Genomic DNA, 15,513 nt, shown 5'->3' with positions numbered 1-15,513 from the left:
ACATAATTAAACACGCAAAACTAATAACTAACTTAGGTGGTTAATCCAATTAACGCGCCTAATTAAAACTAGTCAAAGTGGTTTAATCCATTATTTCTAAACGCAAAATGCTTACGCGCTTAATTAAGCTCCCACTAAATTCCGCATCCGTACTTAATTAATCCGATTAATTAAGTCGACATAACCCATAATTTGTAAAAATTATTAAAACGGAAAATTCGCAAAATCATAGCTCAAGTACTAAGCAAAACAGGCATCATCCTATGATGCATGGCGCACCATGGCTGCTAGGCAGCCCATGGCCCCTGCGCCGTGATGCGTGGTGCTGGAAGCTAGCAAGTGTGCCTAGCACAGCCTGCCTTGCTAGCTAGCACTAGCAGCATGCTAGCAGCTTGCTGGCGCAGGCAGCAGTGGGCTGGCTGGCTGGAGCTTGCTGCCTCGCTGCCCAGCAGCAGCACAAGCGCACCAGCAGCCTAAGGCCCATGCGCCAGCACACGCACCACACAGCAGACCCCTCCTCGCCACACAGCCACGCACCAAACGATGCACAACCATATGTGCACCACAGGCAGCCTACATGTGGGCTGCTAGGCAGCCCGGCTAACCTTGGTGACGCTTACGGTTTTACATCATTTTGCGTGCATTTTACTCGAAATTTTAATTCCGATTTATGTGTGACAGTAATTAATTCCAAATTACATTTTAGAATTAATTTTGAGGAAATATAAAATAAAATTAAGTCTAACTTAAACAAATTTATTTTATTGGTGCTCAAGCCTAAATTTATCCAAAATTTCAATTTTGAACAAAATTAGGTCTACATTTATGCTTAAAATAAAATGAGCTATGTCCAAAATTAATCTTGCCAATATGCAAATTAATAATGGATTTGACAAAAGGGAGTTGGAAAAATAAATTAACCATTCAATGATAAAATTTTCCAACTTGCATACTTGTGTAAAATACCAAGATTACATCTTCCAATATGAAGATTAATCAAATTTTACTCACAAGTAATTGAACTAAATGGATTTTAATCAACCAAAACATGAAAAAATCCAAACTTTGTTCAACATGGAATTTAGGGTTAGGGTTCCAATCATTTAAACCTTTAAAGATTAGAACTTTAACATTATTTGGGAACTTAAAATACAAAATCACAACAAGTTTTCACACCTCATTGCAATTTATTTGCAAAATTTGTGAAAAAATAAGTTTATGTGATAAATTGGTATATCAACTTAAGCACTAATAAACACTCCATTATTATGCTCAAGGATATTTTAAAACCAGTAGATTAGTGATGAAAATGCGCATTTAATCTAACCTTGTAATGCTTGGATTAATCAAGGATTAAAAAGGATTAAAATTTTCGTTAAAAAAAACGAAAAACCCTAGAAAAATTGGGTTTCTGGTTCGAATTTGGCTTCTGGACAATCCTAATAGGGTTGAAACAGTTCCAGAATGTCGATTCCACCCAAAGATCACTATTTTTGATCCAAAATCTGGGTTCGACAGCCGAATCGAAAATAAAATCGAGTTTTAAAAATTAATTAAAACGAGCATCTAATCTAATTAGATGAACATGAACCAGAAAATAAATTCTTTTAAAAAAACCTTAATTAAACAATAATTGCAAAAATTAAAAGGAGCGTGGCTTTGATACCACTGTAGGGTTTCGTAGTGACCCGACACTACGCGGAAGGAAACCCACCAAGACCCGCCCCTTAATTAAAGCAATTAAACAAGCATAATAAACTTAATCAAACAAGATTCAAAACAAGAATTATACCTTTGACGCGTGCTTCGCTCCCAAAGAGCTCTTACTTATAAATCCCGAAAAGACGAGATCTCCGACGGATCGTACCCTCGACCCGACCCGAGCGTCCTAAGTCTTGAAGGTTAGTCAAGACCCAAAAAAAAATAACTATGAGTTTTACGAATAAAAGGTTTACTCTTTCTTAGAGTTGCCTTTTTAATTCCACTCAAGATTGTTTCAATTCCCAATACCAAGCTTGGTATTTATAGGGAAATGATCCCTTGATTTTCATTTCCCAACCAATGTGGGAGAATGTATAATTTGCTAATTAATTTATTTCTAAAATAAATTAATAAATAAATCTAATCACAATGCAACAAGTGTCAAATGGAGAGATGAGGTTAGGTGAGGACCATGGAGGGGTGGGGGAACCATTGCCTTGCTCCCCAAGGCTTTCCCAAAGCCTTGGTCCCCACCCTCACAAAACTGCCTCACCTAAGAGGGGTGCTGGGCTACTGCCAGCTAGCACGCCAGCTAGCATGGTGCTGGCCAGCCCAGCCAGCTAGCATGTGCCTGCCTAGCAGCCTTGCATGCCTGGTGCTAGGCTGTGCTAGGCGCTGGTGCTGCTGGCTGCCCAGCACTGCCTATCGCACGCACACGCATCTCTCTCGCATCCTATTGCTAGCACAACCAGCATGCGTGCTGCTAGCGAGCCACGCATGCTGGCCCCTTCCTTTGCACCATCCACGCTGCGCACCATGCATCCCTCGCACACGCATCAGCATGTGCCTAGCACTGCTATGCTTGGTGCGAGGCATGCACACACGCACCAGCATACGCAATGGCACCTAGCACGCCAGCACTACTCGCCCATGCTTGCACAGCTACCTGCATCAAGGTCAGCACGCACTAGCGCTGTGCTTGGTGCGTGGCCTGCGATGGTGCCTAGCACACACGCAAGGCCAGCACTGCCTGCCAGCTAGCTGTGCTTGGTGTGTGGCCTGCGATGGTGCCTAGCACTCACGCAAGGCCAGCACTGCCTTATCAGCTTGCTGTGCTATGGTGCACACGCACACGCACTCATGCATGTGCCTAGCACTGCTATGGTGCTGTGCGTGGTGCTAAGGGGCTGCGATGATGCTCACACTTACGCACATGCACATGGGTGTTGTGCTTGGTGCGATAGGCTAGCGATAGTTCCCATGAGCACCCAGGCACCAAGGCTAGCACGTTGCTAGCTGCGATGGGCTGCCTGGTGCTTGTGAGGCTTGTGATAGCTGCCATGCGCACCCAGGCACCCATGCTAGCATGCTGCTAGCTTGCGATGGGCTGCCAGGGCGCGCTTAGGCTGCGATAGTGCCTAGCACACACATGGTGCGCCTAGGCTTGCGATGAGCTAGCCTAGCCTAGCTACGGCTACGCTCATACTTGTTGCTTGTGATTTTGCGACGCTCGGTCTCGACGCCCTAGGCTCGATTTTCGACGTCTGTAATCGTAAAACTCTGTCGACTCATTAAATCCTTTTGGATTAATTCGTCGTCTTGGATCGGTGATTTGATTGGGTTCGACCCGAAGAGTTCAGTTAAGATTAAGCTGTAATATCAATTGTACCTCAATATTACTGATCGGAAGCGGCCTCCACCTAGGCATTCCGATCACTTGACCTTACTGAAGAATTAGCTCCGTAATAATTCTGAACCCATTATCGTAAGAATACACTTGTTGGAAGGACACCATTCCTTTCACAATAAGCAGATGATTTTTAAAATCCTACTGCGTACGACCATGCATTTTCACAGTCTCGTTCTTCTAGAGGCCTTGTAAACAACAAAGACATGTTCCCTATGGTTAAAGGGGGACATTCCTAGTCTTGTATTGTTAGCTTCCTTACTAAGAGGACCTAGCCGCCCGAGTGTTGCCGTTATAATCCCCATTTACGGCAGACGTTTGACAACATAAAAACGGACTAGTACTCAAACAAGAGAACGTACAATACTCATGGTCAAGGAAAAAGGTTCCGATAGCTATAATGAGAAATATACTTATGACGATTTTAAATCTCTTAATGTATTCTCATAGGTCGATCTGGTATAGTTCCAAACCAATACATGTGCAAATGATTTATGACAATCATGTCTTTGTAGCACAAGAAACGGTGCTATAAATCATACTACACACTAATCTCAAGTGGTCATTTGTCTTCCAATTTTTAAATGACCTTGATTAGGGATAATTTTCAATTAAAAAATATTCAATGTTCACTTAATAGGTGTTTCTTTATCCAAGACATTGTCTTGATACCCTATTTTGAATATTTTCAAAATCGATTGGACTTATTATTTAATTCTAAACCACAATTAAATAGTTTGTGGATTTATTAGTAAAAATTTTATTCCACTATGAAACTTTTCAACGTTTCATCTTTTGATAAGTGGTTTTCCTCAAATGTATCAAGAGTAATACTCTTCACAAAACATTTATAGAAATCACACCCATATTTAATATGCTTGCTTTCTTTCATGCAATAGTGAATGTTGTAGTTCACTTATTGCATAGGTTTAATTATGATTACTTTGCAAATCTTAGCATTTTCATTATCGAACACTTTCATAATAAGATGTTAAAATTTGAGAGTGCTATTGATTATATGTGATTTAGGATTTATTGTCCAAGTGATGGCTCCCACTCATTTTCATGATTTGAGATCTTCAACTTGACAACCTACAATCATCAACGTTCGACAACGAACTTTCCATTGTACATTTTTCTTATTATTGCCGTTAAGGCAACAATATTCTTAGCATATATTTCAGTAGATTTCCTAATGGTGCTTTGCTTGGATTTCATTCCAAACGGCTCACAATGATTTGGGATACCCTAATCACTTGTGATCATGGAAATTTACCTTAAATTTTTGCATATTAAACATGGATGCGCGTCCATGTTACCATTCTCAAGTTACGACGCATTTTAGCTCGTGCTTATAAACGACTTCCTCGTTAAGGATCCAATCCTTGCTAAGGATGTGCTTACAACATCAATTCTCAAATTACATTTGTTTCCATGGGTCAAGAACTCATCCCTTCTACTTATCAAAGTTCTTTGGATGTTCTTGATCATAATCTAACGGTCCATTACTTAGATTTAAATTGATTGGTATTTTATACTTCTCATGCTCTAAGCATGTAAGTTGGTGATGGCTCCATATCATAGCATACATGATGGTTTAATTTTCAGAATTATTCCTAATTTATTCCCTTCATGTCACCTTTTAGCTCATCCAGTTTCAGCTAGTCTTTCTAAACTGTTTGCTATATGATACGGTTGAAAGTATCTCCTAGAGTCTTTCTTGTTTGATTTAGTATTAGCCTAGCTTATACTTAGTTCAAACATTTACTTAGTTTTACACATATGGGTCGAAGGCCTTTTCAGGTCCTTCATGTTTATCACGGTAATTTCCTTTACTCGTTCAAACATTTTATTAAGTCTATCCAATAGATCTTAATTCCCACTATGTACTAAGCATTGCCTTTTGCTTGGTCCATTGTCAAAAATCCTTTCAAATCTAAGCATTTAGCATTTGATGGTCATTTCACAATGGAATTCGTAAACTTCTTGTTGGACCTTACAAAATTCACTCTTGCTCCCACTAAACTTCTTATCTATAAGAATTTTTTATGATTATCCATAAGCCAAACCTTTTATTAACTTTATGAGAATACACGTTCCAATTCTTACATGCAATGCTTCACTTAATCCCACAATGGATTTCTTAAGCTTGCTTTCAAATCTAGCATTATTTAGATTTTCAAAACCCTTAAACTATTCCATAGTCTCTTCAAAAATCCCATTTTAGGAAGGCGGTTTTGGTATCTATTTTTCCATATTTCATATGCGCAATTTTGCTAGAATAATCACAAAAAGACTTAAGCATTCCGATTGGTGAATAGATTTTTATAAGCAACACTGTAAATTAATTGTATCCTTTTCAACCAATCTAGATATGTATGCATATACGTTTCCACATATGTCAGTTTTCTCCTTGAAAACTTATTTGCGATTGATGGGTATTTCACCCTTCATGCAAATTAATCAAGTTTCAAATATGATTTTCAAACATGGAGTCTATTTCAGATTTTATGGCCTCTAACCATTATTCGGAATTTTGAATTCGTCATAGCTAATTTACAAGACACTGTTCCCTTACCATCCAATAGTAAATAGAATGCTTGTAAGTCTTAGGTTTATTTCTAACTTAATAGAAATTTATAGGATTCAATCCAAGCCTTTGGTGAATTCTATACCTATACGGGGTAATTGCATCAAACACTGAGTTTCAAGGTGCTTTTAAAGCACTTGATTATATTGATCTTATTCCAACACTTCTAAAGTTTTGTGAGGGTTGAATTCTCATTGAAGGCACTTTTGAAGTCCTTTAAGTATTCTTGATCAATCATTCCCATGAAGCCCTTTTAAAGTCTTCGGAGATTCTCAGTTTAAGTTTGTTGCTAATCTAAATAGTCATCGAGTTCATTTTCTTCCCATTTGTCGTTTTGGAAATGTGTTACTTTCCAGAAAGACACCAGTTAGAGTAACAAATACTATGTTCTCAATTAGGTTGTGGAAGTAATGCCCGTAGTCTCACTTGAATGCTTACAAAGAGACATGTATATAGTCTTTGGGTAAAATTTCGTTGTGAAACAGACAGTTAACTCCCACTCGAGCTACCTTAGACCTTATTGAGCCACTTAGCTCCCACTGAGCCAGTGAACTCCCACTAAGCTAAGAGCCCTAGACATATACCTGAAAAGACGCTAGAAACTATTTCTATCCATTACTAAATATGGTGTCCTTTCTTAGCTTCGACAATTTTGTTCAGTGTAACACTAGTCATTTGTGAAAATCTTTAAGAACTTTATAGGAAGTTATGTGATCCATCATCATTTGAGTAATTTCCAAATAGCATTGAGGTCTCTGTCAAGACATACTATATTCTTTGTGGAGCTAATTATGAAATTCCAATTTCATAACTTTAATATGATCACTCTTGGCTCAAGCAAACATCGCTTGATCTAATCTAGACATTTTGATATCTTGCCAAGTCGATTCTATACTTCATAGAATTTTGAGCTACTCAAGGTCCAGTTTGTTCACATTTGATGAATGTAGCCATATTCTTTCAAATTCTTGTGAGACATTAAAGTAATGGAATTCTCTTTAGTTTTTGGAGTCAATTGTCTGTACCAAACACAATAGCTCCTTTCTTTGTCGATTTCAACAAGTAAGACTTGCTTGTCTTAGAACGATTCCGAATCGATGAACTATCAAGAGTCTATCTAATAGAGCCTTGAGTACATTTTTGTCGATGTGACATTGCTAAAGATTTTTGGAAGACAAATCATGTCCATGACTTGAACTTTGTGAGTTTTTATGTTAGGGAAATGTTTGTTTATAATCTAGCATTCTTGACTCATGGCTTAGACAACCATGCCATTCAAATAAAACCCGCAACTATTGCTCTTTTACTTTGAATGTGAGTCTTTCCGTGTGTAAACGGATCGCTTGCTGATTATGGAACATAACAAATGACCTTACAACTGATGTAGCACTACTTGCTTTATTCTAAGCTTGTAAGTCAATAACTTAGCTTAACTTCAATGGTTTGAGGTCACTTTCAAAGTGGAACACTCAAGCAGTATCCGATACTTGTGAAGATAACAGGTTGCTAAGTTAACTACAATAACATGAATTCATAGGTATAAAAGGAATCTTATCCCTTTTCTTTGTTCCTTGTTTCCTATATTTCTTATCATACATCATCTCATAACTTTATGAACCATTTCTTTAAGTGTTTTGACTTTTATACTTTGTTAGGCATAATTAAGCATCTAATGCGCCGTAAAACAAAGTTCCATCTTTTCTTTAATTCGTGCTTGAATTACTACATCAATGAGTCCAACTCATTAGTGTATGAATACATAATGTGTTGGTTGTCAACTATTGACAATTTGAGTTTTTCAACTCAATACTTCATGTTCACCAAAACTACCTAGTATTTTGAATACATGATATCCAACCGTCCTTTCAGACTTTAGTTATAAAAGTCACTCCTTACTGACATCGTTGAGCTTAACCAAGACCAACTTGTATACGTAGTATACCTTACGTTCCTAGGGAAGTAGTGATGCCTCGCTTTGGCCTAGCCCATCACTACGCGCATTACTTCGGTAAGTGTTATTCTTGGAATGGAAAATTTGGCTCAATACTATAGGGACCTAGGGTTTCTATGTTATTTTTAAGTGAACTTAATTAATCATCGCAACATTCGAAATCCTTAACATGCATCTAACATACCATTCACTCATATATAAACATAATTATATATCGATTACATAAGTAAAAGATGCATTTGGAAACTACCATGACCCCTTGAGTCTTCAAGTCTTCAAGGGTCTTCGTTGCATCCTCTTGGCTTGTCATCTTAGAAACGCTGTCTTCAAGACATCTCCACCAATTATGCAACTACTAGTAATTTTGAATAGGACTAATCGAAATATTAATGTACAAAAATACACAACGGTACATAGACTGTATTTAGATTTACAAAAATACGTAACAGATCGCAGTCCGTATTTACTATCCTAATCGAGCCCCGCTAGTTGCCATTTTCATAAAACTTTTGATAGAATGTACATTACATTCATCCATTCACTATATGTGAATGGCCCATGCATTTTACAACGAAGAGCAAGTAAAAATGCATGACATGCGCAAATTAGTAACTAACTTAGGTGATTAATCCAATTAACGCGCCTAATTAAAACTAGTCAAAGTTGTTAACCGATTATGTGATAAAAACGCAATAAAATTAGCTTAAGTAATTAACAAATCTCCCACTAAATTCTGCATCCAACTTAATTAATCCAATTAATTAAGCCGATAAACCCAAATTATGTCAAATTATTTTGCAAGTGCCTACAAAACCGAGGCCTAGCCTCGTTGAATAATTATATAAAATTATTAAAACGGCAAAGAACGTAAAATTGTATAGCCCCTCGATGCCCAAGTGCCTAGCACCAGGCCCTGAGGCTTGGTGTGCTAGGTACCAAGGTGCAGCTGCCATGTGTGGTTGCTACCCCTCGCACACCCCTTGCGTGCAAGCAAGACGTGGCCTTAAAGGCCCTAGAGTGTGCGGGGTTGCTAGGCACCAAGGCCTTGACATTGCACGGATGGGTGCTGGCATGCCTAGCTAGCAGCGCATACCAAGCCAACTAGCACCAGCAGCCTCGCAACATGCTACGCATGCTAGCACGTTGCTGGCGCTGGCAGCGTGTGACTTGCTGCTAGCACTCGCAAGCCTCGCTGCCTGGCAGCACTTGCGGGCAAGCTCCAGCTCCACGCAACACCTCACATCGTAGCACACACACTCCTATCGCAGCACCAAGTGTGCACCATGCTCGCACACACCACACTATAGTGCACCATCGTAGCATGGCAGCCCACACACGCACCTTTGGCAGCCACATGTCTTTGCTCGATTTACGTGCACTTATCTCGGGATTTAATCCCGATTTATGTGTGATAAAATTTAATTCTAAATTTAGTTTAGACCAATTTTGAGCAAAATGAAAATAAAACAAGTCCAACTTAAATAAATTCAATTTTAGTGCACAAACCAAAAACAATTCAAGAACCATTCTTTACATTATTTTGGTTCATCTTGATGCTACAAAATTGGAGGGCTATACTCACAATTAATTTAACCATACATAAATTAATAATAAGATTTGACAAAATTAAAAGGGGTAGGAAAAATGAACCCATTCATCTAATGAAAATTTTCCAACACTAACTTGTGTAAAAATTGAAAAATTACATCTTCCAATATGAAGATTAATTAAATTTCAATCACAAGTTTTGAACTTTTAGGGCTTTAATAATCAACTCAAAATGATTAAATCCAAAAATTAGTTCAACATGGAGTTTAGAAAGTGAAGTTCCAACCAAATAAACAATCCAAGATTGAATCTTTAACATGTTTAGGAACTTCACAATTACAAATTCACCATAAACATTCACACATGAAGCAATTAATTTGCAAATATGTGAAATTAGAAGTTTATGTGAAAAATGAACTCACCAAATTAAGCACCAAATATCACTTCATAAACATGCTTATAAAGGGTTATTATTGCAATAGATTAATGATGTAACCATACACATAATCTAACAATTACATGCCATAATTAATCAAGGTTTAAAGATTTAAAAATTATCGTCAAAAACAAAAACCCCTCGAAAAACATGTTTCTGGGTAGATTTTGGCTTCTGACAGTTCTCAAAGAGAGTCAAAACTGATTTAGAACATCAATTCCACCAAAAATTTACTACTTTTGGGTCAAAATCTTGGTTCTTTAGCCAAAATTAGTATAAATACGAGATTAAAATAAATTAAAACTAGCTTCTAATTCAATTAGAAAGCAAAACTAGAAATTTAATCCAATTAAATCACCTTAATTAATTATTAGCTACAATAATTAAATGAGTGCGGCTCCGATACCGTTGTTGGGTTTCGTAGTGTCCGACTGAAAGGAATGGTGTCCTTCCAACAAGTGTATTATTCCGATAGAGGGTTCAAAATTATTAGGAAGCTAATTCAAGTGATCGAAATGCCTAGGTGGAGGCCGCTTTCGATCAGTAATATTAATGTACAATAAATGTTATAGCTTAATCTTGACTAAACCCTTCAGGTCGAACCCAATTGAACGACCGATCCGAGACAACGAATCAATCTGAAGGATTTGATGAGTCGTCAGAGTTTTACGAACAAAGACGTCGGATATCGAGCTTAGAGAGTTGAGACCGAGCGTCGCAAGTCAAGTTGAATTTGGAATTTGACGAGACGTGAAATCAATCAAGTTACAAGTTCTAGCCTAGCCATAGTCTCGCATTGGCCTAGCCATGTGAGTGCTGGGCTAGGCAAGACCCCTAGCAATGCTAGCCGCAAGCTTAGCATGCTAGGCGTGCTAGGGCCATGCGTGCTAGATGGACATCGCACGTCGCTAGGCATAGCCTAGCACTTCTCGCAAGCATCGCAGCCTTGCGTGCTTGCTAGCGTGCTGACGCCTAGCCATCGCTGCCATGCAATGCGTGTGTGCGAGGCTGTGTGTGCTAGCTGGGTCAGGCATCGCTGCGCACCATGCGTGCTGGGCCTCACATGGCAGTAGCGTAGTGCTTCGCAGCATCGCAAGCAACCTATGGGACTAGGACTGTTCGGGTCGGGTTCGTGGGTACGAGCCGTTGGAGACCTTCGCATTTGCGTGGTTCAAGTTTTGAAGTAAGAGCTCGGGATTCGAGCGAAGCACGCGCCAAGGGTAAGAATGTCTTTTCTTCTCTCTCTTAATTGTTGTTTAATTTTTTATTACATGCTTAGTTGCCTTAATTAGTGGGCGGGTCTTTGGCAAGTTTCTCTTCCGCGTAGAGTTTGATTCTACGAAACCAAACACCGACACTACGCGGAATGAAACCCTTCCAAAATTCGCACACAAATTAAAGTAACCCAACATGCATATTAATTAATTAACAATCACATAATTAATTAACAAGGAGAGAGAAAGAAAAAAAGACGATCTTACCCTTGATGCGTGCTTCGCTCTTTTTAAGAGCTCGTACTTGAAAGCATAAAGCTTCGCAAATGCGCAAGCCTCCAAGGGCTCTCACCCTCGAGACCCGACCCGAACGTCCCCCACCCCGAAGCCTAGTCGGGGCTAGACCAAAAGAACTTAGAGTATTAGAACTAAGGTATTCTCTTCTTGGAGATCCCTTATAGTTCACAACTCAAGTTTCCCTTCCCAATGCCAAATGATTAGTATTATTAGGGAAGGGAGCCCTTGAATTCCAATTTCCCATCAATGTGGGTGAGTTGGTAAAATGCATTTTAATCAATTTTTTTTAATTCAAAAAATCAAATTGAAATGAAAGTGAATCAACAAACGACAAGTGTTAAGTGGTGAACAAGGGGTTAGGTGAGGACCACAAGGGGGGGGGGGCACCCTCCCCTTGCTCCCGAAGCAAACCCACACACACATGCCTTCACACTCACAACATACCACACGAAAGAGTTTCCACATGCGGGCTGCTGTGGCTGGCACGGACGCAAGGCCTGGTTGGCTGCCAGCCTTGCTGTGTGGCATAGCCAGCACACGCACATGCGAACTTGCGTGCTAGGCCTTGTGTTGTGCGGCACGGCGAGCACACATACAGGCCAGCTTGCGTGCTGGGCCTCGTGTTGTTCGGCATTGCTATTCACATGGCCTAGCATGCTAGCTAGGACCTCGCTGCACATAAGGGAGCTGCCGCCACACCCCTGCTAGCCCAGCCATGCGTGCTGGTGCTAGCTTGTGTGCGGCTAGGCGCACTAGCCCCGCAAGCATGCTCTACCAGAAGGCCTAGCATGCACATGCAAGCTTGGCTTGTGGCACAGCCATGCGATGCGGTTGGTGCCCTATGCTAGTCTAGCCTTTGCAAGGCTTTCACAGCCCGCATAGCAGCAAGGGCCTTTGAGGCTTATACTGTCTGGCATTGCAAGCATTCTGTTTTTGCCAGCATAACGCACATGGTTCGATGATATCAACCACAAACAGGCTGCTTGGCGCAGCAGTGGTTGTGCGGGGCAGCATCCACACAAGGCAGTCGTGGCTCGGTGCCTAGCAAACCAAGCTTCGTTGCTTGGTGGTAGGCACTCGGGCATCGAGGGGCTATACGATTTTGCGATTTTTATCGTTTTAATTATTTTAATATTTAAAATAGCTTTATTCTTGGCTAAAAGGGACAAATTTTAAATGCGTGGATAAAACGCTCTATAAGATTGAAAATTTGCATGTATGCTTTAAATTTCCAACTTATTGATTTTATGAATGATTTTTCATTGCAAATTCTTTCAATTGTAGAATCATGTCTGCAACTAATAACACCAACATTATGCGCCCGGAACTCCCTAACAAGTTGGCTTTTAGCCTTAAGTTGGTCAACTTCTAGGAATGGGAAAAGGAACTCCAAAAAACTCTTCGGAATTGTTATTCTTGATACTCCCATTCCAAGCTTCTTCTCTAATGGGATCATGAGTGATGAAGCTCATAATGCATGGTCTTCCGATTGCAAGAAAGTCTCAAGACTAATGGCTAATTCCATCCCGGAAGAATGGAAGAAAAAGTTCTCCTCCTATTTTCCGGATATGTTCCCGAAAGCTCTTGAGGACATTGTCAATGTGAGAGTCACCAAGAGTCTCAATGGAAACTATGATGGACTCATGTATGATGTGACTAGGTCACTCTCAAACATGAAGATAAAATCCACCGGAAGAGGGTTTCCTTGCTAACGAGAGGTCCCGGCTTTGGTCAAGGGTCTACAATACCAAATTGAGACTTGGTATGCCCCTTCAAGCTCATGTGCTTAGAATGACTAGGCTCTTCAAGCACATGGATCTTCTCGAAATCTCGTTGGAGGATGAGATGGCGGGTCATATCTTGCTTGCCTCACTCCACTCGAGCTACGATGCAGGTGATGAGGGCTGTGCCTTCGATCGCCTAGGGTTGCCCAGACGGCTGTCCGGATAATTGACTTGGACCTACTTGATCATCGCCCGCTCGCTTCTTTCTATGGGACGAGTGCGTCTTGTTCTGAGTGAACCGTCGATAACAACATATGTTTCGACTTCAAAGTCATCATCAGTGCTTGGTCCGTATAGAACTAAGCATCGGCCATATGCAATTTCTCATTAGGAGGCGGTATAGGTTCTTATGAATCCATCTTAGAAGTACTCTCCCCACATACGGCGCCAAATGTTTTGGGATTTTCTATGTCCTTCGGGAAAGTTACAATTCCAAGAATGGATTCCAGGCACCTAACCCTGCAAAACAATGAAGACTCCGGTTGGTGGGAGTTCCGCCTCCAACGATCAAGTTAGAACTTGTTCGGATGTAAACATGCGGAATGTAAATGGGATCAGGCTCCTCTTGGAAGAGAAGTGATCATCCGGCTATAGCAAACAACCTCAATATCCGAGTGCAAACTCTCAAGTGTATTTTGGAGTTTGGGCCTTTGAAGCTTGTCATTCCAAGTTGGCAATCTGTCTGCCACGTGTTGTGCTCTGAATGGTCCATTTTGGACTTTTCACTTAGTGACATATGGCTGACTCTGGTTGGTCTAAGTGGATGACGCATGGAGGGTCTTGACTGGTCCACATGGCGGTGGTCTACGTGGCAGGGTAAAAATCCCCTAATCACCATTCTCTAGCGTTTCATTTGTTTGCTTCTTTATTTTTGTGGTTGAATAGTGTTACCTTTTCACTTTTGACTTTGACCTAGCTTAGGCATTGATTGAAAGCACTTGAACATACACTACACGAATAGAGCAAATTGGCAACGGTTCAAACCCCCCCAAAGGCAACGATTTTGAACCGTTGCGTATTAGAGGGTTGCCAAATCCCAAAATTATTGGCAACGGTTCAAAACCGTTGCCAACTCAAGCAATTGGCAACGGTTAACCGTTGCCAATTGCTATGGCGCCTTTTTTTTAATTAAATTTAATGCAGTTGGCACCGGTTAACCGGTGCCATTGACTTGTTTTTTTTTTTTTAACACTTCAAAATCAGCATAAACATACACCATAATCGTTATTCTCAAAAAAAAAAAAAACACCAGAATCGTATCATCATTCAGCAGTAATCACTAATGAACAACAATGAACACCATAATATACATGAATATATTATACTAAATAAATTGTTATTTTACAATTTATAAAAAAATTATATAAATAAAAACGTAACAATAAACAACAAAACACCAAATCCTTGGATCTTGAATCCTTCGTCTATGAGCAATTGTTGTAGTTGTAATACTACCTGCATCAATTAAATTAAAACCCCAAAAATCAGAAAAAATTTCGAACCAATAACCTGGAAACTAATAAACCCAGAACTTTAAACAAAGAAAAAACCATTGTTACGTTTTAGTCTAGAACCTAATAAACCCAGAAAAAACCAATAATCTAGAACCTAATAAACCCAAAAAAAACTAACAAAAGAACTAGAAACAAAAAACCCAGAAAAAACCAAAGTAATTCGAACCAAGAAAATTCGAAAAAAATCTGAACCCAGAAACCCAGAAATTTAAACAAAAAAAACAAAAAAAATTCGAACCAATCAAATTCAAAACTCAGAAAACAATCCGAACCCAAAAACCCAGAAAAAACCAAAGGAATTCGAACCCAAAAATTCAAAAAAAATCCGAACCCAGAAACCCAGAAATTTAAACAAAAAAAACCAAAAAAATTTGAACCAATCAAATTCGAAACCCAGAAAACAATCCGAACCCAAAAACCCAGAAAAAACCAAAGGAATTCGAACCCAAAAATTCGAAAAAAAATCCGAACCCAGAAATTTAAACCCAAAAAACCCAAAAAATTCAAGAAACTAAGAAACCGAGAAAAAATCGAGAAAAAACAAAAAAAAGCAGGTATTCGAACCTAGAAAAACCCCAAAGAAACGAAAAAAATTCGAACCCAGAAATTAAAACAAGAAGAAAAGCAAAAAAAAATCAAGAAAATACCTTGCTTGGTAGCTATAATTGAAGAAGAACGAAGGATTTGAGAGTTTAGAGAGATCTGAGGTGCATGCGGATGAGAGATGAGAGAGAACGAAGGAGCTCTGAATGAAAGATCAGAAAATAAAAGGAGAGAGGGTTGATGAGAGA

The sequence above is a fragment of the Chenopodium quinoa genome, unplaced genomic scaffold (assembly GCF_001683475.1).
Source record: "Chenopodium quinoa cultivar QQ74 unplaced genomic scaffold, ASM168347v1, whole genome shotgun sequence".
NCBI lineage: Eukaryota > Viridiplantae > Streptophyta > Magnoliopsida > Caryophyllales > Amaranthaceae > Chenopodium > Chenopodium quinoa.
Note: the sequence above shows the minus strand (reverse complement) of the source record.